Source organism: Diceros bicornis, chromosome 32, assembly GCF_020826845.1.
Source record: "Diceros bicornis minor isolate mBicDic1 chromosome 32, mDicBic1.mat.cur, whole genome shotgun sequence".
NCBI classification, from domain to species: domain Eukaryota; kingdom Metazoa; phylum Chordata; class Mammalia; order Perissodactyla; family Rhinocerotidae; genus Diceros; species Diceros bicornis.
Window position 1 is genome coordinate 32,041,794 of NC_080771.1, and position 27,899 is coordinate 32,069,692.

General features: G+C 41.4%; 1 protein-coding gene across 1 annotated transcript in view; it reads left to right on the forward strand.

Annotated features, from left to right (window-relative positions):
• CDH13 (cadherin 13) overlaps nucleotides 1-27,899 on the forward strand; it is a 1,007,607-nt gene that overhangs the window by 99,351 nt on the left and 880,357 nt on the right. The window lies entirely within an intron of this gene.

The window sequence follows — 27,899 nt, forward strand, 5'->3', positions numbered from 1 at the left end:
CTTTGATTTGTAGCTGAAATGTGACTTTTTAAAAAAAGTCTTCCTTGATTCCCCCAAGACCAAATAAGTTCACCCCATTATGCACATTTTTCCTTGCAATGCTTACCTTAATTATAGTTAAATAATGAATTCTGTGGTTATTATCTCCTTTCATCTAAAGAATGCAAGTGTCCCCAGGCAGGGGGGGCCCATCTTCTGTATCTTTGTGTCTTTGGAGCCTAACACAGTTTCTTGAAAATATTAGGCATTCAACATATCTGTAGCTGAACTGAATTGTCATTTAACAGAAAAAATGAGCTCTGTGTCTAAGATTTTCAGCATCGCTTAACCCTGCCCAAGTACAAATTCAGAAGTTAAGTAATAAATGCCTCTCACTGTACTACAACGTATTTGAAATCCAGTTTTGAGGCCCCCGTTGTTGTTGAAATCAATGCCCACTTTCTCCAGGTATAGTAATTATTTCTCATATTGTTATTGACTGTCTCTTTAACTACCGGCCAGGACAAATCTATTTCTCAAGCTGTTGTAAATGATTTGAAGCAGGAAGATGAAGGCAATGGAATGAGGGTTGTTTAAAAGAGATTTGTCCCTCCTCAACCTTGGTCAAGAAATGAGTGGTCAGTGGCTACCAACCCATCCTAGGTGAAAGCTAGAAGCATTTTCCAAGCCATTTACTAGTGACTACGATCATCTAAGTGCTAGTTTCCATTATAATTTGACCGGCAGCACATATTTTCGGATACACTGGGAATCTGTTTACTTGCTTTGGATTTCTGGTTTCACAGAGACTTGGTGTCAAGTGTCCGAGGATGAGCTAGGGGTCTGGGATCCCATTGTGGAGGAAGAATCTTGTTGGGAGACTGGAGGGAGTTCCCATTTCGGATTTAAATTTAAGTTCAGGGCTCCAGAAGGAGGAATGGAGGTGAAGCTCTCTCAAGCAGGATATCTCCATTTCCCTTTCTGCTCTCCCTACCTAAAGCACATGCCGGTGGGTGACCAAGTTTATTCCAGAGGTACATTCTGCAGTGCATGGGCAACTGTTTCATCAATTGTGACAAGGTCTTCAAGAATGGGGCAGAGACGTTTACACCTCTACATGCCCAGCCAATGGGAGGGCATGTGGAAAATCATTCCACTGGTCTTCCCCAATGTTAGTGATTATATGGAGGCCAAGCATGCAGTTAGCACATCAATAGGCACAGAGTGAGCACTTAATAAATGGTCATTATAATTCTTCTGTGTTTCTTATTAGAATCTCTTTTAGGTATAGGTAAATAAAAAGTGAACTCAAGCATGTATATGTGAGTTTTGGTTAAAGGCACATGAGGACCCAGTTTGTAACCATGATCCTTATCTTACCCAGGCAGAATGCTAATCAAGCGAAAGAACTAATGGTTTGGCCAATTATAGCTTCCATGTACTGAGTGATTCCTAGATGATAGGTTCTATGCTGAGTGTTTTTCATCATCATGATCCTATGATATGTTCAATGTTATGACTCCATCTTACAGATGAGAAAACAGACTTAGTGAGGTCATATCGATGCACAAGGTCACAGAGCTAGTAGGTAACCGAGCTGTGGTTTAAAACTCAGGGAGTCTCACTAAAGGGCTTGTGCTTTGAAGCATCTCACTCTGCTGGGATATAAAAGGTAAAAGGAACCTCTTAGGATATGAAGAGATCAGAAACATAACCATAGACATGCCCATACACTCACACACAAAACAAAAACTGAAGAAAATATTGAATTATCTGAATATTCATTTATTTATTCATTCATTCAACAAATGTTTATTTAGCACCTATTTTGTACTAGTACCTGTTAAGGGTCTCAAAGCAGACAAAATCCCTGCCTTGATCTAGCTTACCTCTCAGTGGGGAAAGACAGAAAGTAAACAAAGCAATAAGTGAAATACAGTACGCCAGATAGCGATGAGTGTTGCCGGGGAGAAATAAGGCAGGAAAGAGAGATTAGTGCTGTTGAGAGTTGGAATTTCAATAGGGTGGTCAGGGAAGGAAACATTTGAGTCAGGACCTGAAGGAGAAAAGGGTGCCAGCCACGTGACTGTCTAGGGCTGGGGTCAGCAAACTACAGTGAAAGGCCAAATCCAGCCCACCACCTGTTTTCATAAATAAAGTTTATTGGGACGAAGGCAGGCCCATTAGTTTATGCATCGTCTGTGGTTGTTTTCATGCTAAAATGGCAGAGTTGAGTAGTTGAGAGAGATTTTGTAGCCTGCAAAGCCTAAAGTATTTACTATTTGGCTCTCTACAGGAAAGGAATTTGCCTACCTCTGATGGAGGGGAAGACTTTTCTAGGCAGGTAGAACAAACGGCAAAGGCAAAAGTCTCAGGATGGGAGTGTGCCTGATGTGTTTGAGGAGGCGAGTGTGGCTGGGACGGGGTGAGCAACTGGGCGAGTGAAAGGAGATGAAGTCAGAGAGGCAGCGGGGTGGGGCAGATCCTGTGGGGCCTCGTGGGCCACTGTAAAGCCTCTGAAGACAGTGGGAGGAGAGGGAGCGTTCTGAGGAGAGGAGAGTCCTGACTGAACTTAGAGTTAACAGGATGACTCGGGCTCTTTGTGATTCACGGACTGACACGGGGGGGGTGGGAAGCAACTCTGAGATGGAGTTTAGGATGTAGGATGTTTCTGACTTCTTGGGATCAACTCCTGTAGAAAAGAGGGGCAGGAAGCAGGAGTGGGCAGAGGGAGAAATCCAGCTGTGATGCAGCCCAAGCACAGTCTTAGCCGCTCATGTAGGAGCTTTAGAATTGTCCCTGTTAGGCCTGAGATGGCCAGGTCTTTACTTTCCAGTGTTGATTAGTCATCAAACATAGGTCATTCAAGGGCCATGGCAATGACAATGAAGGAGCATAGCCTGGGTGATCCCTGAGGGGCTGACAGCTGGAGACTGTCTGCTGCCCACAATCGCAGAAGCAGGCGCCATGGGTCCTTTATTAAAGTAGGATCTTGGTGGCACATTACAGCGTCCACCACGTAGAGGATATGGGTACGAGAGAGAAAACAAGGCTGATGAGTAGGCTGCTTGGTAACTTTACCGAGAGATGGAGGGGGCCTGAACCAGACGAGCAGTCCGCAAATTTTGAATATTTTCAGAAGTTAGAGCCTTCAAATATTCTTCACGCCAGCAGATCGTCCCAGAGGAGCAAAGTGAAGGGGAGTAAGCAAAAGGGAAACGCTCCAAAGATTTGATCTAAGCCATAAAATCTCCAAATCCAATGATTATTGTCCACTTCTTTGGTTCTGTTTAACCTGAGATCATCTTTTTCCAGAGTGTGTAGACAAAATGTGATTTAATCACTGATGCTTCAGTGACGTCCATGGGATAGAAACTGTCATGGGACACACGGCCTGTCAGTCCTCGTTACACGGCTGGGTCTGTCCCAGCAGCGGCTGTACTATTCAAAGACTGGCCAGCAAGAATGCTGTGTTGCTAATCTTGGCATGAAACAATACAGTTATTTATTCATCTTAATAGTGTGGAGTATTGCCTTGGATTTGAGATTCTGCTGTAACTACACGAATGGGAAAATCAAGAAATCGTATTCCATAATTTATCTCAAATCTGACAAGGAGTGTTGTGTGTTAAAGGAGGAGTAAGCTTGTAGATTTTTAGCACATTTATTGCAGCAGGATGTGGTTTGACACGGTGTCTGTGAGCCTTGTGAGGTGAAATGGAAGGTTTAAATGGATTCCAATTTCATTATCCCATTGTGATCTGAAGAAAGCCGAGACCCAAATGTTGCCGCCCAATGAAGCACTTTATCAAATTCCCTCCTGGGCCAAACAGCACTGTTCTGCCACAGAAAGCTGTCTGTTGGGTAGACCGTTTAGGAAGTGGTATTTTTAACACAGATCCCCAGCCAGCCAATGGCGTCTAACAAGCTTTGCTTACAGTATGCATGGCTTGACTATTTAAAACAAGATTGACCATATGAGAAAAACCAGATCCTACACTCCTGAGGCTGATTTAGAGGCTTCTCTACTCATTTGAATTCAGCCGAGCTGGTCAGGCTAGCCCAGGAAAACCTGCAGGAGAAAAATGAGAACCAATGGGACTTATTCATGAGAAACCTGAAGTGCATAGGAAATTGATTCCCCCGAGTTTTGAAACCAGTCAGTAAGTCCCATGGTGGTTTTGCTGTCTCTGTCTCTCCCTTGCTTAAGGGCTGGTAAAAATCTTGGAAACACTTGTTGTCTTGTTTTTCTGTCTTTAGACTGAAAGAGAGATGGAGGAACACCCAGTGTGTAATGGGCACACAGAGGCAGTTGCCTAACTAGATCCTGGAGGTTGAAGAAGATTTCCTGGAAGAAGCAATGCCTAAGTTTAGACCCAAAAGACAAAAGGGAGTTAGCCAAAGATAGGGAAGAGCCTCTTATTGGGACTGTGCCATTCACTGATTCCGTAGAAGTCTGCTGAGGGTCTATTATGCGTCAGACACTGCTAGGCAAAGTGGGTACACTGATGAAAGTCACAGTTCTTGCTCCAGTGAGAAAATGGTCTAAATAAACAGAACGTTATGATACACTGAGCCATGTGTAGAAGCCCAGGTCTCGTTCTGTGTCATATTCTGGTGCCTAGTATTTAGTATAGTAGGAACTCACTAAATATGTATTGGATTAAAGTTCCTGTGTCATAATATTTGTCTCCCTCTCTACTAGCTCGTTGTGTTCTGTTCAAGTCTTCCTTACTTAATCCTCTATCAATACTATCATTTTTCTCAAATTTTTCACCAACAAAGTTTTAGAAAAATTAGGCTACACAGTCACTATTTCCACCTCATTATGACACACTTATCCTCTTGCCCCTTCATTCCTTCAAGGACTTGGATGTGATATCTACCCACACCACTCTCTCTCTCTTTTTTTGAATTTGCAGGAATTTATTTATTTATTTATTTATTTGGTGAGGAAGATCAGTCCTGAGTTAACACCCATTGCCAATTTTCCTCTTTTTGCTGAGGAAGATTAGCTTGAGCTAACATCTGTGCCCATCTTCCTCTATTTGGTATATGGGACGCCGCCACAGCATGACTTGATGAGCGGTGCATTGGTCCGCACCCGGGATCCGAACCTGTGAACCCCAGGCCGCGGAAGTGGAGTGCATGAATTTAACCACTATGCCACCGGGCCCGCCCCCTCACATCCCTCTCTTGATGGGCATCCTGGAGCTCCATGTTGCCTGGTCTCATGGCCTCTTTCATTTCTCTTCCTCCTGCACCTGTTGTTGTGTGGTAGTTACTTGGTTCCTCTTCCCTTGGCTTCTCAGATGCAGCATAATGTGGATCCTTCTTCCTCCTCTCTGAATATTCTCTGCCTCCCTTGGTTTCTTTCCTTCTTCCCAACACTCAAGTGATTTTTTTAATTCTCCTCTAGCTTTCTATATCTTCTTCATTAGCCCTGGTTTCAAGTATCCTGTCATAGTTTCCTTTAGGAGATAATGCCTAAATCTCTATATTAATCCCTGAACACTCTAGAACAGTTTCACTTGAGTGCTAGGCATCTGGATATCCCAAAGGCAAGTAAACTCATCGTGTCAGAAACCAAACTCATTCTGACTTACTAATTTCATTTAATGCTGTTGCCATTCACTTAGTCATTCGGGCTGAGGACCAAGGGTCAAGATGGAGCTTTATTCTGCTCCTCCCCCTTTGCTGCCCTCCAGATTGACTCCGTGGCCATATCCTGTCAACTGACTCATCTCTTTACTTCTCTCCTTTGCCTTTCCATGACATTTCTACTTCACCCCCACTCTCATTGTGTCACACCACAGGGTCTGTGTTACCTCTCACTGGACAAAAGAAATATAACCACAAAAATATGTTCCTTATTGTGGAAGGGAGGGACAGTATGATGACTCTTTCAAAATGATCTTAATGTTAGCCAGTCAACGATATAAACAGAGTCCCAGAGAATGCCCCATAAATCTTGTGTTTCATATTTAAGCAGTATATTCCAATGCAGAGAGGGTCCGTACGGTGGTAGGAATTTGAGGGCAGCTTATCAATTCTCGTCTATTTGATTCCTGATCTCTGCCCCCTGATGCAGAGGTTTCCCCCTGCAGAGCCTGCTCTGGGTTCCACAGAGAGGACCTTCCCGACACTTTCTTCTCTTTCTCTTCCTCCATGACGTTTAGGATCTTTCACTACATTTATTTTTCTCTTTTAAAAACAGCTTTATTGAGACATAATTGATATACAACAAACTGATTATTTAATGTGTGCAATTTGATGAGTTTGGACATATGCATACACCCATGAAACCATCACCACAGTCAAGGTGATAAGCATATCCATCACCTCCAAAAGTTTCCTTGTGCCCCCCTTTTTTGTGGCAAGAACACTAACATGAGATCTACCCTTTTAACAATTTTTTTAAGTGCACAATACAGTATTCTTAACTATAAGCACTATGTTGTACAGCAGATGTCTGGATGTATTCGTCATGTGTGACTATCCACTCATTGCACATTCACTAGATTCCGTGTGAGTCTGTCCTCTGGGATGGGCTAAGAGTTCATCTTTGCTCTCTGAGAGTCTCTTGCTAGAATATGATGGGTGTCTAATAATGAAAGGTGGAATAGCTACAAAATAATCAGTCATTTTGCACGATGAAAATAAACCTGTGTCTCCAATACCTTATTATGCTAAAACAGAGTCTGACTTCTCACCTGACTTGAGTTCCACCACACAGAGCCCCTCAGGTTTTGTTGATGTCAAACTCCAGGAAAGTGAACGTGTGGGAAACCCACCTCAAACAGAAATAGTCCTCACCTCATGTGTCTCTCCTTTTAATCCACTCACTTTTCAAAAGGGTGCTTTTAACGCAACATCCTCCTGCTCCGAAACTTTTAGCGGCTCATAAACTAGTTTCCAAATTCCTTAGCCTGTATTTAACCCCACCTCCACCCCATCTTTTCTTGGTACACATTTCTAAATTACGTTTCTACTTTCCCCCGTGTTGTAGCTAAACAACACTGCCTGCTGTAACAGGAATATACCTTTCAGATTCCTGACCCCATGCCCATAGCTAACGTTTCCTTTCTCCCGGAAGGTTTTCCTCTCTTTCCACGGTTAAATTCTACCCATTCTCTGCATTTGGGGGAAATGCTATCTCTTTCCATGAGAATCAGCTTTGCATGCCCTGAAATTTCACATACATTTGGTAGTACCTTCCATCTTACGTTATCACCTATTTCTTGTCCCAGCCCCTCACCTGTAAGGGGGGGGGACAAGTTCCAAGCACTCCTATTTTAATTTAAATATAGAGACATTTTTCATCAATGAATCTTGATCTGCCTCAGAATTTTTGAAGTTCATCATGAAACATGCTTAACTGTTTCACTAAATTCAAAGAGTAAGAGAAGACCAAGTAACAGTTTACAAAAATAAGAAATCGCTTAAGCCAACTTATACTCCCTAAGTAGTGAGGGAGATGTGGCTTATTTATAAAAATAAAATGTTAGAAGAGGATGTGCTACTTCAAGTTAATGGAAGGCACAAATATTTGCCTCTATTTAAAATAATTTAAATCTAGGTTCAACTATATTTCAAAGAACACCTTGCCTTTACAAAAAAAAAAAGGAATGTGGTGACATTCAGACTTTTGTCAGCCTTTTCAAAATATTAACAAGTTAAAAAAACAGTTGGTTCTGAATGTGAGCTAAATATATGCCACCTGTAATATTTACCCGAATTGCATACATTTTGAATGGAATACTGTTTAATCTCTTTTAACTTTCAAAGAACCTTTCTTTTCTCTGAAAAGATACTTGAACTTTCAGTGTTGGCTACATGTGAAAATATGTCAAACGCACAGAATCTACATCTCCAGATATTCAAAACTAATTATCCCTTAATTTCCATGTGAAAGCAAATTACAACCTAATAGACCATTTCCCTGGCAAACCTTTCTTTATCTTAATGAGCAGAATGAGGAAGCCTATTACGACCTGATTAAAAGGCCTCCATGCCACACATCAGGTTACTGCTTACATATAACATGATCAGGAGACAACAAAGATGCAAATATTCTTGTTTACAACAGGGAGCTGAGCTTACGTCTGTCTATTTAGTATTTTACTATAATGCATGTCAGGATCAATAGTCAGTTGATTTCTTGTGTACAACATGTGAGTACTTTAATTCTGGATGGAAATTCATCAGCAACTTCCAGTTGATGAGATGCTGTCCTACACTTGGAAGGACTGGGCTACATTTAATCATTACAAACTCCCAATTGTATTATCCCACTTTCCAGATAATGCACAGGGTATTAGCCCAACCCAGTTCTTTCAAAGTGTCTTTAAACAGAGATAGGCTACATCTAGAAATTAAAGGGAAAGGAATATGCCAGTGTATCAGTTAGCTGTTGCCATAATAACGCTGTATGGGAAATCACGCTAAAGTCAGTGGCTTACACACTGTAGGTCGGCCGAGGGTGTGGCTGATCTAGGTTGGGCTCAGCTGGACTTGGCTCCAAATCGTGGGTTTCGTTCAAGTCTGCTCCATGAGTGTCTATTCTGGGAACAGCGGGCTCCCTGGGCACATCTTTTCCTGGTGGAGAATGGAAGTTCCCAGATGGGCATGTGGAAACACAGCACACTTCTTCTTCTTCTTTTTTTTTTTTTTTGTGAGGAAGATCAGCCCTGAGCTAACATCCGTGCTAATCCTCCTCTTTTTGCTGAGGAAGACGGGCTCTGAGCTAACATCTATTGCCAATCCTCCTCCTTTCCCCCCCGCCCCCAAAGCCCCAGTAGATAGTTGTATGTCATAGTTGCACATCCTTCTAGTTGCTGTATGTGGGACGCGGCCTCAGCATGGCCGAGAAGCGGTGCGTCAGTCTGTGCCCGGATCCGAACCGGGCCGCCAGTAGCAGAGCACGTGCACTTAACCACTAAGCCACGGGGCGGCCCCACAGCACACTTCTTAAAGTCCAGGCCGAAACTGGCACATAGTCATTTCCACCCACTGCCCACAGCAAGTCTTTTGGGAAAAATAATGCATTCTATCACAGCTATAGTGTTTCAGGACTTTTGGAAAAGGAATGATTATTCAGAAGGGGTTACCTCTTCCTCATGCCTATATCCTTTAAAGTAAATATATCACTCTACGATGAATAGCTCAAGCTAAACATAGCTTACAGTTCTCCTTGACCTGACTCTCTCTCATTCCCCAAATGACTCCAGATCTTCCTTTCCTTCCACTTTCTAAAACCCAAAACTTAGCATGTCCATTCTCTGCTCAAAAACACGTCAGTGAATCCCTATTTCCCACTGATATAGCTCAAATGCTTGGCTGGCTTCAGAATATCCTTCACAATTTATTGTCTCCTCTATCGGTCTCTTCTGGGACACGCTCTTTTCTCTCTCCCACCTGCCTGGTGAATTCTTATTCATTTGTCAGAGCCCAGCTGAAACTTTTCAACTTCTGCATATCCTTCACTAATCCCCTGTAGAGTTTCTGCTTCCTTATCTGTGGTTTCCTAGCATGTTATACATATGTCCATATCGCACTTATAATAACAGATTGAAATTAGTCATTCACATGTCTGTTTTTCTACTAGACTGTGAAATCCTTAAAGATGGGTTCCATGTCTCATTAATTTTCTATCCTCAGCACTTATTGCTATGCCTGTAACATGGTAGACTTCAGATAAGGTGATTGATTGAAAATGAAGGAGATTTTTTAAATGACTTTGTAAAAAAGAAATAAAAATGGCCACAGCAGGTATATTCAATCTCAATACTAATTAAATACATTTTAAAGAAACGAATGAAAATTACAGGAGATGCCATGTTTACTTTTCCAATTGGCAATTATGTTTTTAAAAAGCTAAAACATAGCTTCTAAGGATAAGGATATCTGGAATTGCTTTTGGGAATCTTAAGGACAACTTTTAAAGATTTTTATCATTATGTTTCAAAATACTTAAATATATTTGTATGTGTTGACCCGGAAATTTGATTTCAAATAATTTATCAAATGGAAATAGAGATGTGAAAAAATTTTTTACATAGGGTCATTGATTGTAGCATCATTTATAACAGGAGAAAATAGAAACACTCTAAATTTCTAACAGTATGAGATGGGTTAGATAAATCATGATGTAGATATAACACTGGCAGGAGAGTCTGCAATTATAAAGAGGGATAGTTAATAAAATGGGGAAATGTTTACTATATATTTTCCAACAGAGAAATTAGGTTATAAAACAGAGCATACTGAGTATACTGTATGAGAACAATTTTGTAAAATGTAATGGGATATTCATATTTGTATCCAATCTGAGCAGAAAAGGAGGCTTGAAGGAAATACAGCAAAATATTAACAGTGGTTACATCTAGGTATAGTGATCACATGGTGATCTTTATTTTTATGCTTTTGTCTAAGTTTCCAAATTTTCCATAATTAGCATGCATAATATTTATAGTAAATGAAAAGATCTAAAAATATTTTTCTTAACATATAATTGTGATACAGTAACTTGTATGGTTAAGTGGGCTTGTGAGAACTCTAAATTATTGATTATATGTAGCACTGAACTTTACATGTGAGTTCTGCTACTTTTGAGCCTTTGCTCTTGTTTATTTTTAGAATGGCTTCCATTTTTCTTCTGTAATTAACCAAGAACTGAAATGAGTTTTCTAAATAAAATTATTCTCAATATAAATGTGAAATCCTGTTTTCTCTAATGTAATTGTACCTGAGTGAAAGTAACTGTAACAAGGACTATAAAGGAAAATAAAGTAGGAATATGATGTATAATTTCCCTTTGCATAATTATAACTCTGAAGAATGCGTGCTCCTGGCAGAAAAGCAATTTAAATTATATCACAACAAATGCCACATTTTAAATTAACGGCTGTCGATCATGCAATGAGTAAAGCTGATAGCAAGTATAAGTCTCAAGAATACACTGAAAATTCCTCCATCAGTCAATTAAAAATAAATTGATTCGTTTAATTCCAGTACATGCTAAAATAAAGTATAAGTGACATAATACAATTTTAAGTGCATAAAATTACTAATTACACATTTAGAAAATATTTTATATGATAAATAACCATTACAAAATTTTTTATTATAGAAATATTGAAACCTATACAATGTAAACAGAATAGTGTAATAAACTCTGTGTATCCATCACTCACACCATTTTGTTTTTTCTTTTTTGGCACAATCTCTCTTTTGAGGATGATTTAAAAAATCTGAAACTTAATGCTAATTTTTTGGCTTCCTCTTATGGGCACGGCTAGTTTTGAACAACAGTGTACATTTTAATAGTTGTAAACTAGTGCTAATACGTATTTTGAAGGCATTATTTGGTATGTCTTGAAACAAATGCTCTAGCAAGGATATTAAAAAGTTTTTCATCTAGACAAAGAATGGATACATCTTGAATTCATTTTCACGATTTAAAATACACACTCAAACCCTCAACATTCTTTTCCTTAGTCAGCATAAAAGATATGAATGTGGAGAAGATGTCAAGCATTGTTCCTACCCCCACTGATAATGTTTTCTCATATCCCTTTCCAAAGTTTCATTTCTACATATTTTACATAAAAGACCCCATGCCATATATTTGTTTTTCAAAATAAAACATTTTTTGATTTTATAAACACAAAATACTTAGAAAAAATATCAAGCTATTCAGACTGTGTAAACTTGATTTTTTTATCAAAAATTTTGAAATGGTTATATTAATTGATTGTTTTGTACATCCAGCATGTATTAGGCACCTGCTATATGCCAGATGCTGTTCTCGATTTTGGAGAAAACAGTGGACAAGATGGATAAGGGATTCCATCTTTGAAGCACAAAGTTTTCACCAGCTATTTCTTATTGGAAAGATAAGAAAAGCCTTCAGCTTAGGAAATTTTGAGTCTAGCTTATCTTCTCTTACTTGCTTTGGCCCATTTTTCCAACCCAGCTCAGCTAGCAGAAAAAAAATGATGCCCTCTCCCAGCTTGTTTGAGGAATCTCCAGCCTCATCCTCAAGAAAAGAAGCAAATACACAGTTGGAACAATCCCAAAAAGCAAAGCAAAAGGATGCCTGTTACATGAGTAATTAGAGTAAACATTGAAAAATGGTGTCTATCTGGGGCTCTAATTTTCTCCCCCTTGTAGTCATTTTTCACAGGTTGAACTTCCTGCACTCCAGAGAGAATAAAGCAAAATGTGCATTATCTGTGGGGAGCAGTGTCTTGAGTTGGGAAGAGCTTCCTCTGGTTCCTAGTGATTTGTTGAATCTCAGGAGGGGATTTTGTAAACCCAATTGGTCCAGTTGCTCCGTCTATGCATCATGCCTTTCTCTTTTCAGATATAAATCTCTGCGCTGGCTTCCAAGATTTCAGGTCCTTTTTTCCCCTCAATCCCTCTACCCTCTACCGTTCAAGCTCCAAAGAGGGGCTGTAGCGGGGTTGAAACAAAGATCCCTCTTCCCGTGATTCCTGGATAAACAATACAGGCTGTGATTTTTGGGCGCTTACCACGTGCTAGGCCTTGTGGTGAAGGCTTTTGTACACGTTATCTCATTTAAGCCCCACCACCTATTTCATGGGCTAGGTGCATTTATATCCTTGAGGTACGGATGAGGAAACTGAGGCACAAGTAGTGCTGATCACTAGCACAAGGTGCAGAGCCTGTAAAATGGCAGCATGGCAGTGACACTCAGTTGTGTCACTCTAATCCCAGAGCTTGTGGTCACCATGAAGGGCTGCCTCTCCCAAGACACATAAATAGCCATACGTCTCAAAGGCAGCATCCGTAGAGTCACTTCTTCTCTTGTGCAGAGAGTGGTAAATTTTGGAAGGCTGTATTTGTGGCAGAAACGTAGTCTAGTTGCAAAGCAACAAACGGTTAGAGCCCAGATTTGAACTCAGATTCTCTAATCTTAGAGTCCACATATTAATCCACCATGCCTTAAGGGCTCTGTGAAACAAAAGGATCCAATTTGATCAGCCTTAGGCAGTTATGTGAGTGGGATGATGCCCTTCCAAAGATGGTGGCTTTGGTTCATGGGGATTTGGGAAGAGATTCAAGCTTCAGTAGCATTTCTTCCCTTAATGCTTTGTTAAATAAGGATACAATGTGTAGCTCAGGACTGATTTTGATTTTTTGAACATGATTTTTCTCTGTTAATAAAGTCCTGTAATGTCAGTAATAAAGACATTACAGAAAGTCTGAAAAAGAAAATAGAAGCTAAGACTATCCATGATCCTGCCACCCTGATATAACTACATTTTTGTTCATTTCTCTTCTATTCTTTTTCTTAAAATTTTCTACGTGGTCATCATCATAGGAGGCACACAATTTTTAATCTTCTTTTTCTTCCTTAGACATGAGCATTTTCCCACCTCATCATACCTCTTCACAGACATGACTTTTCATGGGGACATATTGTTGAATTAATCAGCCATAATTGATGTGTCCATTTCCATATTACTGAGTATCTAGCTTGTTTGTTTATTCCCCTACAGTGTGATGCTGCAAGGACCAGATTTGGTCTTCAATTATTTTATTTCCAGAGAATAATTTTCTAGAAATACGATTAGCAAGTCACTAAGTACACAAATTTTTGTGGTTCTTAATGCATACATATTGCCAACTGTTTTCTAAACCTATGGGAATATTTGATAACACCATAAAAATGTATCCATTCATAAGTCTAATTATGCCGTCCTCAGCATTAGCCACTATTGCTTTTAAACGTAATTGCTAACTTAACTGGCAGAGATATATTTTTCTTTTAGAGTTTCTAAATCATTCTCAAATAGAGAGGATGGTACTTGGACATTTTCTTCAAAGTCTAGGCAAATCTAGTGTTGCTTTCATCACTGAGAGGAGAAAGTGTTCCCATTATTTGTAGAGAAATAGATTCTTGAATTTAGGATTCTTTTCAGGCCAGCCATTGAAAATGAGAACCAAGGGCTGAAGCTACAGTATTTTTCCATTTTTAAAAATAGTGTTATTACTTTAGGAGAAATATGATTTTTTGCCTTTATAATTAATTGTAAAAGTTTCATTTATGAGCAGTTTCCTATCAAATAATAAATTTTTATTTAAAATACCAAGGGACATACTGGAAGAAATTATTTCGCTTATCTTCTTCTTAAGTAAGTTGTTTACTTATACATATATATGCATAAAATCTCATTTTCCTAAGATCCAGAAAAAATCCCAACCCTGCTTTTCTAAAATTTTTACTTCAAAAAATTGCCCAACTTGCACAGAAGTGGCAAGAATAGCACAATGATCAGAGCTATTCTTAATTGTTTTGTGTTGTTTTGTCTTGGTATGGTATAGACTTTATTTTTGGTGACTACTTACAACAACTTAACTTCCTGGAATACTAAACAATTATTAGGGAGCAGGTATGTGATTAGAGCATCCCTATCTCCTTCATTTTTGTATCCTTGACAGCGAAAATTGCAATGCAACTAGTAGATACTCTGTATATGTTGTTAAATGGACTTAGTTCTCTTCTGTGCCAGGCACTTTCCAATAGAAGGTGATCGATCCAAAAAAATAGAAAATATACTCCCTCCTTGCAAGTAGTTTATTTTCAATGGAACTGTTTAATCAGAATGAAATATTGTACCAAGGATAATTGCCCGGCCCAGAGGTCCACTCTTTATTATGGAGAGTAAACTGTGGTTCTCAGACCAGCAGCATCCGGTCAGAAATGCAGAATCTCAGGCCCTACCTGAAACCTACTGAATTGGAATCTGTGTTTAAGAGGATCACCAGGTGATTTGTATGCACTTTAAAGTCTGAGGAGTGCTTATTAAGGTAGCTTTTGTTTCTTCTTATAAACCCTTTAGGTATAAAGGAAAGGGCTGGATTCTTTTATATATTGGGAGACTTACTTCCTTTTCAGAGCAGTGCTTCTCAAAGTGTGGTTCCCAGACCTGCAGCATCAGGGTCACCGGGGAGCTTGTTAGAAATGCAGATTCTTGGGCCCCACCCCTGACCAACTGAATCAGAGACTCTAGGGTGCCGTGCTCCTATTTAACAAGTCCTTCAGGTAATTCTGATGCCTAGAGTCTAAGAAACAATGCTTTGATCCTAACTAGAGCTGAATTAGTTGTTTAAATAGAAAGCTTAGAGGCTTTGACACCACTTACAAATTAGTGTTCCCAAAGATATTTTTAAAAAAAATGTCTGAATGATGCAAATGCTGTGAATTACGGCCACTCTGAGGAACTAGGAATAACATAGTATTATGTTATTAGTATTCCAAGACAAAAGTGTAAACTAGGAATAACATAGTATTATGTTATTAGTATTCCAAGACAAAAGTGTAACTGTCTTTTCCACTTGTTTTTTTCCCATACATGACAAAAAGCTATGATTAACAACAGAAAGGCCATTTGTTTACACCCAGGCAACCTCCATATTTTAAAAACCAAGGCATGGCATTAGAGAGTTAATAATACGCAGAAAAGTTTGGGCTCAAGTTTAAGAAGTAGGTTGCACTTGGCTTTCCCTGTATTTTGCAAATGAAGAAAAATCCATTTATCTGATCTCTATGGGTCCAGAATTTTTTGCTCTGTTCTCTGTACCCTGATGTCCCCTATCTGACAGAGTAGCTGGTCTGTAATATATGACTCACTGGCTTTCAGCATCATAGCTGGGGGCTCAGTTAAAGCCCTTGATGCTTCTTCCTGGTGTGACATACAACTAAGAAGAGAGACTGGATCCACAAACCCCACAGGAAATTAATCTCGTTACTGCAACCAAAGTCATATTCCCATCCGGAAGAAGAGGGCTTCAGCTGCAATTGCACATGGCAGTTAATTTACTAAGCAGGGTGTGTTTTGCTTGGTACCAGCTTTTATTCTGACTTCCAGGACAAGATGATCGCCTGTGTCCTTAATTGTGTGCACGATTTAACAGTCAAAATGGGCTTTGAGTAATCTCTTGGCAGTGTCATCAGCAGAGAGGAAATTCTTCTCTGAGTTGGAATTTGATTCCATGTGACAGGTATCTGTTTTATTTATTTATTTATTTCTTCTTGGACTGTGACCTCAATATGAGTCAGCAATGTGATGCATCTGCAACAAGAGAAAGAGAGAGAGAGGCTCCTCTAAACTCTGTTAGTAATTGTACATTGTGTGAAAGTGAGGCAGGTTGATCCTACTGTGCTTGCCACAGGTCAGAACCAATCTAGAGGATTAGGTCACAGCAGAAGCCTGAGTGTAATAAATGATCCTCTATACAAGGCCAAGATGGTGGAAGACCTGTGTGCTAGACTTCAGCTACTTTTTTCTTTGCCCAGCACCTTCTACTTCCTGCCATTGACTATTTCAGCAATTCTACTTGAACTTTCAAATATGTGCCTCTGTCACCCCAACAGATACCTGCACCAAGCTGGCCAATCAGATCTCTAATTGTCTGGGCTTGGTGATTGATCTAGAGGCACATTTATGACCCACATGGGGCAATGGAGAGTTCTTTGTGGGAAGTAATTTGACTGTTGCAGAGAGTTGGCCTTTTTTGCTCCTCTGAAATAATTAGTTCCGAATACTAGGTGATCCTGGAGCTGTGGGATCCAACTTTCCTCTGCTTGGATACAGTGAGTTGGATAAAAAGCCCGACAGAGACAAGAAATGCAGAGAGAAAGAGAAAGAGAGAAGGAGCAAGGAAGGAAGAGAGAGACCTGATGGCGTTATTCAAATCCTTGGCTCTGGCTATACCTAAAGTCCACAACTAGGACTTTCCAGTTACATGCACCAATACATTTTCTATTGGCTTAAAGGTCAAGTTCACATTATATTCAAAAGGCTTGACTTTCATAGACTGCAAATCCCATGTTTGAGGAATTGTTGAAAAACATAGGCAACCTTCACCAAGAAAAAAATGAGGCTTGATGGTGGCAGGGGTGGAGAAGGAAAACTTACTTCAAATGTGTCCAGGTTTAGAATGAGGAAGAAGGCATTCACTTGTTCTCGGCCATTCCAGGGAGCAGGACCAGGAACAGTCATAGAAGTGGCAGAGCAAGGGTGGCAGCAACACTGGGGCAGACACACAGATCTCAGCCTCGTGGAACCTAGGTGCTCATTCTAGTTCTGCTATTTTCAAACCTTGCTCAAGTCAGTTAACTTTTCAGACTCTAATCCTCATTTATGAAATGGTTATGACACTCGCTGCTCCTTTATCTCTCTGTGTCAAGTGAAAATGACACAATAAATATTTATGGAGTACCTAGTATATGTCAGGCGCTGTAAAAGGTATTAGAGACCCAGGGATGTACAAGGAAGACAAAACCTATGCCCTCATGGGGCTTTGAGTCTATAGATGTTGGTGGTGAAATGGATATTAATGAGTGCCACAATCATGCACGTGAATGTAGAGTTGTCACCATGATGGGGGGGAAGGAGAAGTGTGAGGGCTTCTCCTGTGAGAGGGAGAGCTGACCAGTCAGGGGACATGGAGGAGGAGGGCACGCCTAAAATGAGATCTGAAGGGTCAGGAAGAGTTTAGGGGTCAGGGAAATGTTGCTGGCAAAGGGAACAGCATGTACCGAGTTGCTGTGATATCAAGGAATGCAAGGAATCCAGAGTAGCTGGGTTGGAGTCCCAGGGGGGACCCTGGTATAGATGGGGATGGAGAGGTAGGCAGGGCCCAGACCATGCGGGTCTTTCAAGTTAAGGGGAAATGGGAAGCCAAAGGATGAATTAAATAGAGGTGGACATGTTAGTATCGTTCTGGCAGCCATGGAGGAGATTGAAGGTGGGCCAAAATGGATATGGGGAATGCATATTGTTCAAGAAATATTTATAAAATTACATCGAAAAGCATAAATCCCAATGCATCAACAGCAACCATGGTGATGATGATGATGGCTACCTCTAAGGTGAGAACTTTATGTGTGATAACTCATCTATTCTTCAAAATAATGCTCTGAGATAGGAACTGCTATTAAGCCTGTGCTATAGGTATGGAAACTCAACATAAGTTTATAACTTGCTTAAAGTCATGTGCAAAGTGGAGGATCTGGGATTAGAGCCCAGGATTATGCAATTGTTTCAAGTAAGTGTCTCTACCCCTGAGCTCTCGTTGCATCATATACATACCTTCCTTAAAACTCCGTAAACTTAATATATTTAAATTATTTGCATAGTCCACTAGATTACGCCTTGACAAGATAATTTTTCTTCCCTCCTCCCTCCCTCCTTCTCTCAGTCTCTCCCTTCCATCCTTCTATCTCTCCCCACTTCTTCTCTCCCTTCCTTCCTCCCTTTCTTTATTTTCTCCAGCACCTAACATACAGCCATACCCATCAAAGGTGCTCAATAATATATTTTCCAATGACTGACTGAGAGAATTAATGTATGCTAAGGTAAGGGTTCCCTGTCCCTAGAAATATAGAGCTAAAGGCTAGTAGGATTCTGTCTAGACATTCTGGGGAGGGTACCCTGGGTTGGGTCAAAGATCAGATTAAGAATCCTCAGCTACCTTTTACAACCAACAGTCCATGGAGGTGCTGCACTAAAAGGAAACTCATTCTAGACATTTGTGTGTGATTCCTGGAGGACAGAGGCTGAGCTGAGTGAATGGAGGCTAACTCCAAAGGCAGCAATGCTCTAGGGGGCAGTAGTAACCAGAAATCAGGAAGCAGATGGTGGCGGGTGTGGGGAGTGTCTGTGGCCAGAAATAAGAATATCTTTATTGCTGAGTAAGGAAACAAGCTATGTGCTAATCTAAATAAGCAGAGGTTTCCTGAACACTCAAGAAAGATATCTGATGGTTAATCTGTTTTTGAAAAGCCAGTCTCAGAATGCTGGACCTGAGTGTGTGTCTCACCCAGCCTCCATCTTTATCTTATGGTTTACTGCCCACTCTCTCCTCTCAGGGGAGCTTGTGGGTTACTCCCCTTGTGGACACTTGTAAGAGACCCTCCTCCGCTTGCTCACCCCCTTCAGGTCTGAGTGTTACTAGACTAATGATGTGATACGGGACTGAAGAAGGTTCCAAGGACTCGCCTGAAAGCTGAGCTCAATTCTGAGCGCGGTTCTCTTAAGAAGGTCCTCAGATTGAGAAAGAAGGCCTCAAAAGACAGCACTTCTGGTTTTTTGATAATGAAAGGAAAAAAATATCTGAAAGAATGCTTCTAGCAGATGGAATTTGGCCAGAACAGCAAGAAGTGTCTCTAAGTCTACCTTGATCTTGTTAACATTGAAAATTGCCAAGAGATTGGATTAAGCTTGTTCCTTTTCCCAAAAGCACAGGACAAGACTTTGATTTCTACTTTTCTGTCACAGTTGACTGCATTCTTATCGCAAATACCTACTGAGCACTTTTAATGCTAGGATCGGTCACTGAAAATGAGTGTCTCCAAATATTCTTCATTTAGACACATAGGCTTCAAACCGTAACAGTGATGGAATGAGAGCCGGTCATCGATGATTTGCAAAAATTGTGGTGCTGGTCCTCTTCCCAGCCATCTCAGCTGGCTTTCTCCCATGCTCCCCTCTTCCTGAGCATCTTTCCCATTCATTGCTTAATCGTGTGTAATCTTCAGCGTGTATGCTTACGTACAAAGCCACATGTGTACCAACTGATGTCACTATGAAAAACAAGAGATAGAGAAGTTACAGTGAGGGCGGCTGTATAGGCGTGTGACATGTGCAATTGCATAGTGCCCCTTGCTCAGAAGGGGGCCCCATGTTTGGGGGTTAATACTCTATTTTCACCATGTTGAAATTCTTAATAGATTTTTTTCCTTTGTGTTTTGTAAATGAAGTCCAGTGGGACAATGGAGCACGTTCTGGGTCTTGGAGCCTCACTTCACCTGCAGTCCCACCTCCTGCTGCCTCCTCATCTCCCTGAGATGGGTTCTTGGCTGCCTGCTCCCTGACTCTGCCCAGGTACCTCTGTAGCACTTCATTCCCACCGGAGAGCTCTGGGGCAGAAAGGTTCAAGTTAACTGTATGTGCCCCACTTGCAGAATTGAAGGGCAGAGCTCCAGGTGACTGGGAGGGTTTATACTCACCCCATGAACATCCTGTGCCTCAGAGAACACGAAATTAAATATCAAATAAAAAACACAATCATAGGTTGAGAGAGAGACTGTGGAAAAAGGAAAAAAAAAGTTCTGCCTGTTTTTGAACAAGAGACCCCCACATTTTCATTTTACACCTAGCCCTGCAAATTATGTAGCTGGCCCTGGTTACAGCCTTTAATGTTTATTAGCACACAGGGTGGGTGAGTGGATGAGAAATGTGGGTCCGCCCACATGTGAGTATGGGAAATCAGTCTAAATGCACAGAAAGCAGGCCAGATAGGCCATCACTGCTCTCAACTGGCATGCTTATTTGTTGTATCTGGCGCCCAGAAACATACTGACTAAAGTGACTATATCTAACCATCTGATTATTCCTCTATTTTTTTTTCTTTTTGGTGAGGAAGGTTGGCCCTGAGCTAACATCTGTGCCCATATTCCTCTATTTTGTATGTGGGATGCTGCCACAGCATGGCTTGACGAGGGGTGTGTAGGTCCCCGACCAGGATCCGAACCCGTGAACCCCGGGCCACTAAAGCAGAGCATGCAAACTTAACCACTATGCCACTGGGCCAGCCCCTTTTCCTCTACTTTTTACCTGTGGGTTGCCGCCACAGCGTGGCTGATGAGTGGTCTAGGTTTGCGTCTGGGATCCGAACTCACAGACCCAGGCTGCCGAAGAAGAAGGTGTGGAACTTCACCACCACGCTGTGGGGCCAGCCCCAAATCATTCTCCAGTCTAAATGCACAGAAAGCAGGCCCCCATAGGCCAGCAATGCTCTCAACTGGTGTGCTTATTTGTTGTTATCTGTTGCCCAGAAACATACTGACTAAAGTACCATCAAATAATGACCATGTCTAACCATCTGATTATTCCTCTAAAAATTCTGCTGCCAAATTTGTTGAAAACAAGATGATGACTGAAATTAACAGAATATCCCCCAAAGCGGCAGCATGGGAAACAAGTGGGTTATTTACAGTATAAACTAACAAGGCAGGCCCGTGACAATCGGGCAATCCATACCCCTCCTCTCCACCAAATCTCTTCTCATTATGTAAATAGGATGGCCCGAGGTGCAAGAACGATGACTAGAATTATAACTGGAAATGTAATGGAGCTAACAGTGGATGTCTCCAGACTGTCAACTTCTGTTCAGAGATCCTGCTGATGAAGGATAGAGAGCAGCATGTAGAAAGGAAACCTTTCTCTCTTCCTGCTTTGGGTGTGCTGCTTTGTGCAGGCTCCTTTTCCTCTCCCCTCCTCCTCCCTCATCCACCACACCCCATGTGTCTAGAACAATCTCCTCTGCAATCCTTCACTTCCTAAATGACTTAGCCCAGAGCCTTGTTGTGAACAGACACTTGCACATTTCTTGATTGCTTGATTCAATTCTAAACTGATGCAAGTGCTAACTCTGAAACACGTGACCTGACTTTTCCTTTTGAAAATGTCCAATTCTTGGTCATCGGTTATTCATTGGAAAATAGCAAAATGTCTACTCAAACAAGTTTAAGAAAAACAGGGAATTATTGGGAGGACGCAGGGGCAGGAAGTTCAACCAGGCCTTCCAAAGGGCCAGAACTAGGCGGTAGAAGATTGGGACTCAGGGAGACTGGTCATCTCTCCCCAGAGGTGTCCAAGTCCTGATTTACAGCATTTGCCTATTTTCACGGTAAATACTTCCACCACGGCTGATTTCAAGATACCAGCATGGCACCACTGAACGCGGAGTTGAGCAGAGATGTGCAGCTGTACCTCATTATGTAGTATTTCTATCATATAGATATAATAGACATAAGTAACCCTAAGAGCACAGATAATAGTAAAATAATTAAGAAGTGAGGCATTTTGAGTATTCGTTGCCTTTGCTTTTAAGATAATTTAACCATAACTGCATATAATTTAATTTTTAATAACATCTATATTTAGCAACTTGTTCACAAAATTTCTGAAAATTTAACAATCAACTTTTGGGAACAGTATATACTGGCTCCCACACATCATTGTTTCCTCCATATGGGGCTGGGGGAGCAGCTTTTGTGAGAAGAAGGACAAAGGAGAGGGGTGATGGGTGCTGAAGGAAACAACTGGCAGAAGAAGCAAATGGTTGGCATCTCCAGCTCAGTCTCCCCACAGATATTTTATTTGGGCATAATTCAAAGTTAATATCTCCCTCCATCTCAAAAACAATATCCAGATCTCTTCTTGTCCTCGTTTGTCTCCTACCTCTCCAAACATGTCTTCTCTGGCTCTTCTTCCCACCCCCTAACTGAGGACTTTCTGTCTGTCTTTGGACATCATTTATCCTCTCTATGATGACACTACCTAAATCTAAGAAATTGGTACTATTCCCTTGCTGAGCTACAGACCTGTGTATTGAATTGCTTCCTAGATGTAGACACATTGATGTCCCACCATCACCTTGAATTCAAGGTGTCCAAAACTATTCTATCTCTCTCTTCAAAAACATTCTTCCTAATCAAATGGCAGTGTGCTAATAACGGGAGGAACAGACTTTGAGTCTAGTGCCAGACTGTATCCCTAACTTGGCTCTGTGACCTTGAGCAAGTCATCGATTCTCCGTGATCTCAGTTTTGCCATCTGATAAATGGGCTTGACTTTGATTAATGGTCTTTACGCCACATTCCACAGAGATCTTGCTTCTGTGGGTCACCTCAGAAGCTGTCCAAGAGAAGAGAGGCTCTGTTGGAGTCCTGGGCACCCCACTTCCCTTCAGCCGGGAATGCTTCTCTTTCATGCTTTTCATATGTTGAAGTTCCATGAAATATTTCTTTTATGAAACAGTTATTCAGGAAATTTTGTGAATCACTGAGTTGGATTACCTTTTAGGTCCCCTCTAGGTCTAAGCATTCCGTGATTCTTCAGTTAGTGCTTAAGCTTCTGGTGGCTTCCAAACTATTGATATGGCAGCTCTAGATCACAGGAAGGTCTACTGCCCCGTGTAGTTCCTTGTGTAGGGTTAGGAGCAGGAAACTCCTCAACACTGGACATCTCAAAAAGTGAGAATGTTTGATTCTCACTTAGCATTCTACAAAATCCTTTTACATCTATTTCTGCCCCAGGGGCCTAAAATATAAATTTTAACATTCCATGCTCCTTACCTATCATTCCCAGGGACAAATGGACCCTCACTGATAATCATTGTTGAATAATGAATAAATGATTGTTGATTGAATGATCGAATGAATACCACCAGGGAAAATTACTGTTTTGAATTTATCTCGGGGCCTGAACTTTAGGAGAGTAAATATTTGTTGCCATATTAAAGAAGACAGTTGTTGAATCGGCCTTTCTAACCAACTTCCTATTTTCTGGAAAAGAGGTAAGTTTCTTGTGGGAGTTGTTTGGGGTTCCTGAGAATTTCCATGAAACATGTATTTTGCTTTCACTAATGCTGAGCATTGTCAGGCACAGACAAGGCTTTTGCACAAAGAGAGACAGTAGGCCATTCTCTATGCAGGGCTGCTGGATCAATATTGTTATAGTTTGATTTATTTTAATCTATTTAGGTTTCTAAGCAGCTCTACCTTTTGTTGTGATGATGATACAGCAAAATGCAAAACAGCTTCCGACAGGCCTTTGCTATCTAAACTCTGGATAATGATCTCTAAGAGCCAACTCATTTCATTTGCATCCTTTTATTAATAATACAAAAACCCCAAACCTCAACTAGTGCTTGTCACAGTCAGTGGGTACTTCACGAGCCAAGAGTGCACGGGAGGATATTTTTGGTTCATTATTGGGTTTCTGTAATTGAAATGACATTTTGTGAGAGCAATCATGTATTTTAAGGAGAAACTCAAACCAATGCAGTAGTTTCAAAGTCCTCATTACTGTAACCATGAAATACAAATTTGTTAGAAGTGTGTGTGTGTGTGTGTGTGTGTGTATACACATACGTGCACATACATACACAGGCATGCACACACATTGGCATGGATGGACCTGATAAACTATATGCAGCGTTCTCTTTGTTCCAAATCCAGTTGGTCCAGTAGGTACTATACAGATAATTAGCCATCGACTGCAGCCCTCCTCCATCTTTCTCCCTTTCTCTGATGTTTGAGGCTTACCCATAAGGCCTACAGGGGATGTGGCCTGAGCATTCAGCTCCAAATGCTGGCTCATGGGGGCAGAGCATTTACAGGCTTTCCAGTCTGACCATCTGGTTAGATGGCAGTGATTGCATTGAGAGAAAACCCGAGAATCACAAAGGAAACTGCTTAAGCAAGTTGTGTTTGGGAAGATTAGAGAAGGGAGTACACAGAAGGATTAATTTGAAGTCTCTAAGGAAGTAATCGTGTTCAAATAATAGTTTTTTTGGTAACCATATTTTCTCAGGTTGTTTATTTCTGATGGAGTCTCCAATTTTCTGAAATCTTTTAAAACTTAGATTCTAGCATCCTTCCCTCAATTTCCTTATGCCTATTTTCTCATTCTGGTGCATTATCTGTTCATTTATTCAGTCCAGTGTTCATATATTCATTCATCCAGCTGATATTTACTGATGATTAAGATGAATAAAATCCCTGACTTCAAGATGTGGGGGCAAAACCAACCAATCCAAAACTAAAACTCACTAGGAATCCATTGTGGCAGGGCTGACTGTTATGTAGTATGGGTATTCTAAGGCCCCATTGTGTGTTTAGGCATTTGTTCTGATAAAATGCCTTGTTGAATATTTTGCATGTCAAAATTATGGTAGGTGTTATGGTAGCGATGTGAGTACAATGAAGAAAAGGTGGAGAAAGTAATTAAAATTATAGTTGGAGCTCAGAGGTGAGTCAGGAAGACTTCACAAGTGGGTTGCTTTTACCATAGGCAGAAAGTAAGTGTCAGAGCATTCTAGGCGGGAAAAACTGCTTGAGTAGAGGCTAGGAGGCAGTAGAGCAAGCGCTGTTTTCAAGTTCAACTGTGTCCATCAACTTAGGTTGAAACGTTCAGTGTTTAAGCTCTGCTGAGGAATGGTTTTTGATGAGGTGGCTTGTGAAAATTGCATACTTTGATTTGTCACTAGGGTAGCTTGGCTAAGAACCTATCGGTTAGGTGTAGAAGTACTATCTGTCAATTAGACATACCAAAAAAATGGGGTAAAGAGAAGGCCCCACGCTCCCAAGAAGGGCAAAGGAAACTGATATCCTTCTGATAGAGGGAGAAATAACGATTCATGGGTTTGGACTGTTCTAGTAATAATAATAGTCACCATTTGTTTATCACTTATCACAAACCAGGGCCTTTGTTAAGTCCTTCCCATGTACTGTCTCCTTTAACCCACCTGGCAACCGAGATGACTGGGCAGTAAAAGTAGTATAGCACTTCCTTGACCCAGATGTGTAGCCTCTTTCAGCCTCAGTTTCCCTTTCTGCAAATGGAGATCATAGGAATGTGGGGGACATTAAATGAGACGGCGCTTGTTATGGGCTTAGCACAGTGTCAAGCAGGGAGTAATACGTCAGTACTAGAGTATTAGCTAGTATTAGCACTCCTCTCCCCCTTTTACAGACAGAGAAACAGGGGCTCAAGAGGACCATTCTAGATATGAGCAGTGCCTAAGGGCAACAGTGCCAGAAGATCACGCTCTTGAGAGCTCTTGTTAGAACTGAAAAATTATCTGATGCTCAGAGTGACAGCTGAGACAACTCTCACCAATGCGTGACCATCACCCTGCCGTTACTGAAGTACTGTCCACACACTTGACTTCATTTGGTTCTCATAAGCTGTCTGAGGGCAGAGATTTGGGTCTCGTCTACTGCTATATTCCCGCCTGTAGCGGTTCTGGCACATTATCTTTGTGGAAGGACCAACATTTAATCTTCCCTTCTTCTTTCCCTGGCAAACTCCTACTCATCCGTCAGGATCCATGGAACATCAACACTCCCCTTTCCTCCTAGTCTTGCCAACTCTCTAGGATTCAGTCATTCTGTCCTTCATTCCCACTCAGCTCTTAGTTCACACCGTGGTCAGAGCATTTTCATGCTGTGTTGTAATATATCTACCTTCCTGTCTATTGCCCTACCTGCTCAGACTCCTCTAAGACAGGGAGCACTTTTTACCCCTCTCAGTGCCCCTGGCTCCTTACTCAGGGTTAGCCCACAGCACGTACTTTGCAGGTATTTGAATAAATAACCACAACTACCTTCCTTTGTATCTGAACAGTTTTCTTGGTATTTGAACTTCTCACCAAAACCCCCAAACCCAAAGACCTTTGCCATTCGCTCAGAGGTTTTCAAAGAATGTTTACCTGGGGATTCGGCAGCTTTCACAGGCCTGGAAGGAAGCCTCGGAGCAAAAGCAAGGCTGTAGCTCTGAAAGAATTATGTCAACATTTAATTGCAAGAGATATTTGTGCTGCCCGGAGGGCTTCCAAAACAACTTAGCTTTTAGTTGAAAGTTCAATTTCTAGGTAGGTGATTGAGTGGAAGCAATTTTACTATTGCAGCTTTGAAATGCAAGCTTTGGTAATGCTGTAGCTTCTTAAATTGTCACTATCAATCCATCTCGGGACTGGAAATCTCTCTGGCAGGTGTGTGAATGCCAAGGTAACGGCTTTGCCTTTTGGGCGGTTTGGAGATGATCTACATCCTTGCTGATGCCCCTCCAGCCTGACACAGGCAAGAAAGACTGGACCCACGATCCAAGCCATGGTTTGGTGGGTGCCAAGACCCCAGCACTGAGTGCATAGATCCCAAGGGACATTTTCCTTGTACCAAATCGGAAAAAATATGGACAAAACTGGGCAGTTGGTGAATATTCTCCAGGCACGTGTTAACTTGGCTCTTTGAGTTGCAGGAAAAAAGAGACATCCTCAGGTTATATTGAAGTAACAGAGATTCCAGAAATAACAGCGCAGAGAATCTCAGGGAATTTGGGAACAGTGGCACATCCAGGCTTCCCAGAGTTGGGAAGTTGGTTGAGGAACTGGAAGGAGAGTTATGTTCCCAGCTCTAGTGACTGAATTTTCCTGTCACCACCTTGGCCCAGAGGACTGTTGATATCACTCTATTTGCTTTGCTTCTGCATCTCTTTTTGTTTGTGTCTCCTTTCAGCTGAGCAATCTTTTCACTTTTTTTAGGTCAAGTTCCTAGGAAGAATCTGATTGGGTGGAGCCTTTATACTATTGGACAGCCTATAGATGGGCTGCTCTTAGGTCACATTGCCACCACAAGCCAATCAGCAGTGTCCAGAGGGGGTCACGGGGTAAATAATATGGCTGCCTTTGCTTAAGGAACCACATAGAGCTGCTTCCTCAAGAGGGGTCATAGACTTGTGCATTTTCTTTTAAATGGGCTATGAATGTGGCAGGCATGGGGATGTTTCTATTTCATCAGAAGATGGAGTCATGATTAACCCAACGAGCATTCACTAATCATTGAAATTTAGGTATGGTAGCCTGGGTTGTGACAAAAACTTGAATTGGCATACCTCAATTTTTCTTACTCACAAGTAAATCTGTGAAACTCCTGCCAGTCTTTCCTTAGATGTGTGCGACATCCACAGTGGCTCTCTTCCTCCTAGCCCATTGGCCCACCTAAGCTAATTGCCAGTTTCTGATCTCATCATATCTAAATCTGTGTTATTGCCAGGGTTGTACTGGCATCCTTCCCTAGGTGAGGTGGGCAGTTTGTGGCACCTCAGAATCCTCTCTCTCTCGTCTGTCTAAGGGCTGTCTCAGAACTGGGAGCTTGCTAAGCAGCAAACAGGTAAGTCTCGGAAACGTGGGGAAGTTAACTCCCTGGAGTCACTCTCAGAAGACAGGAGGCAGTGATATATGCCCCAGCTTCCCCAGCCTCCCGTGAGACAATTCTGAGTCATATTCACATGGTTTTGCAGAGGGTCCCTTGGGGT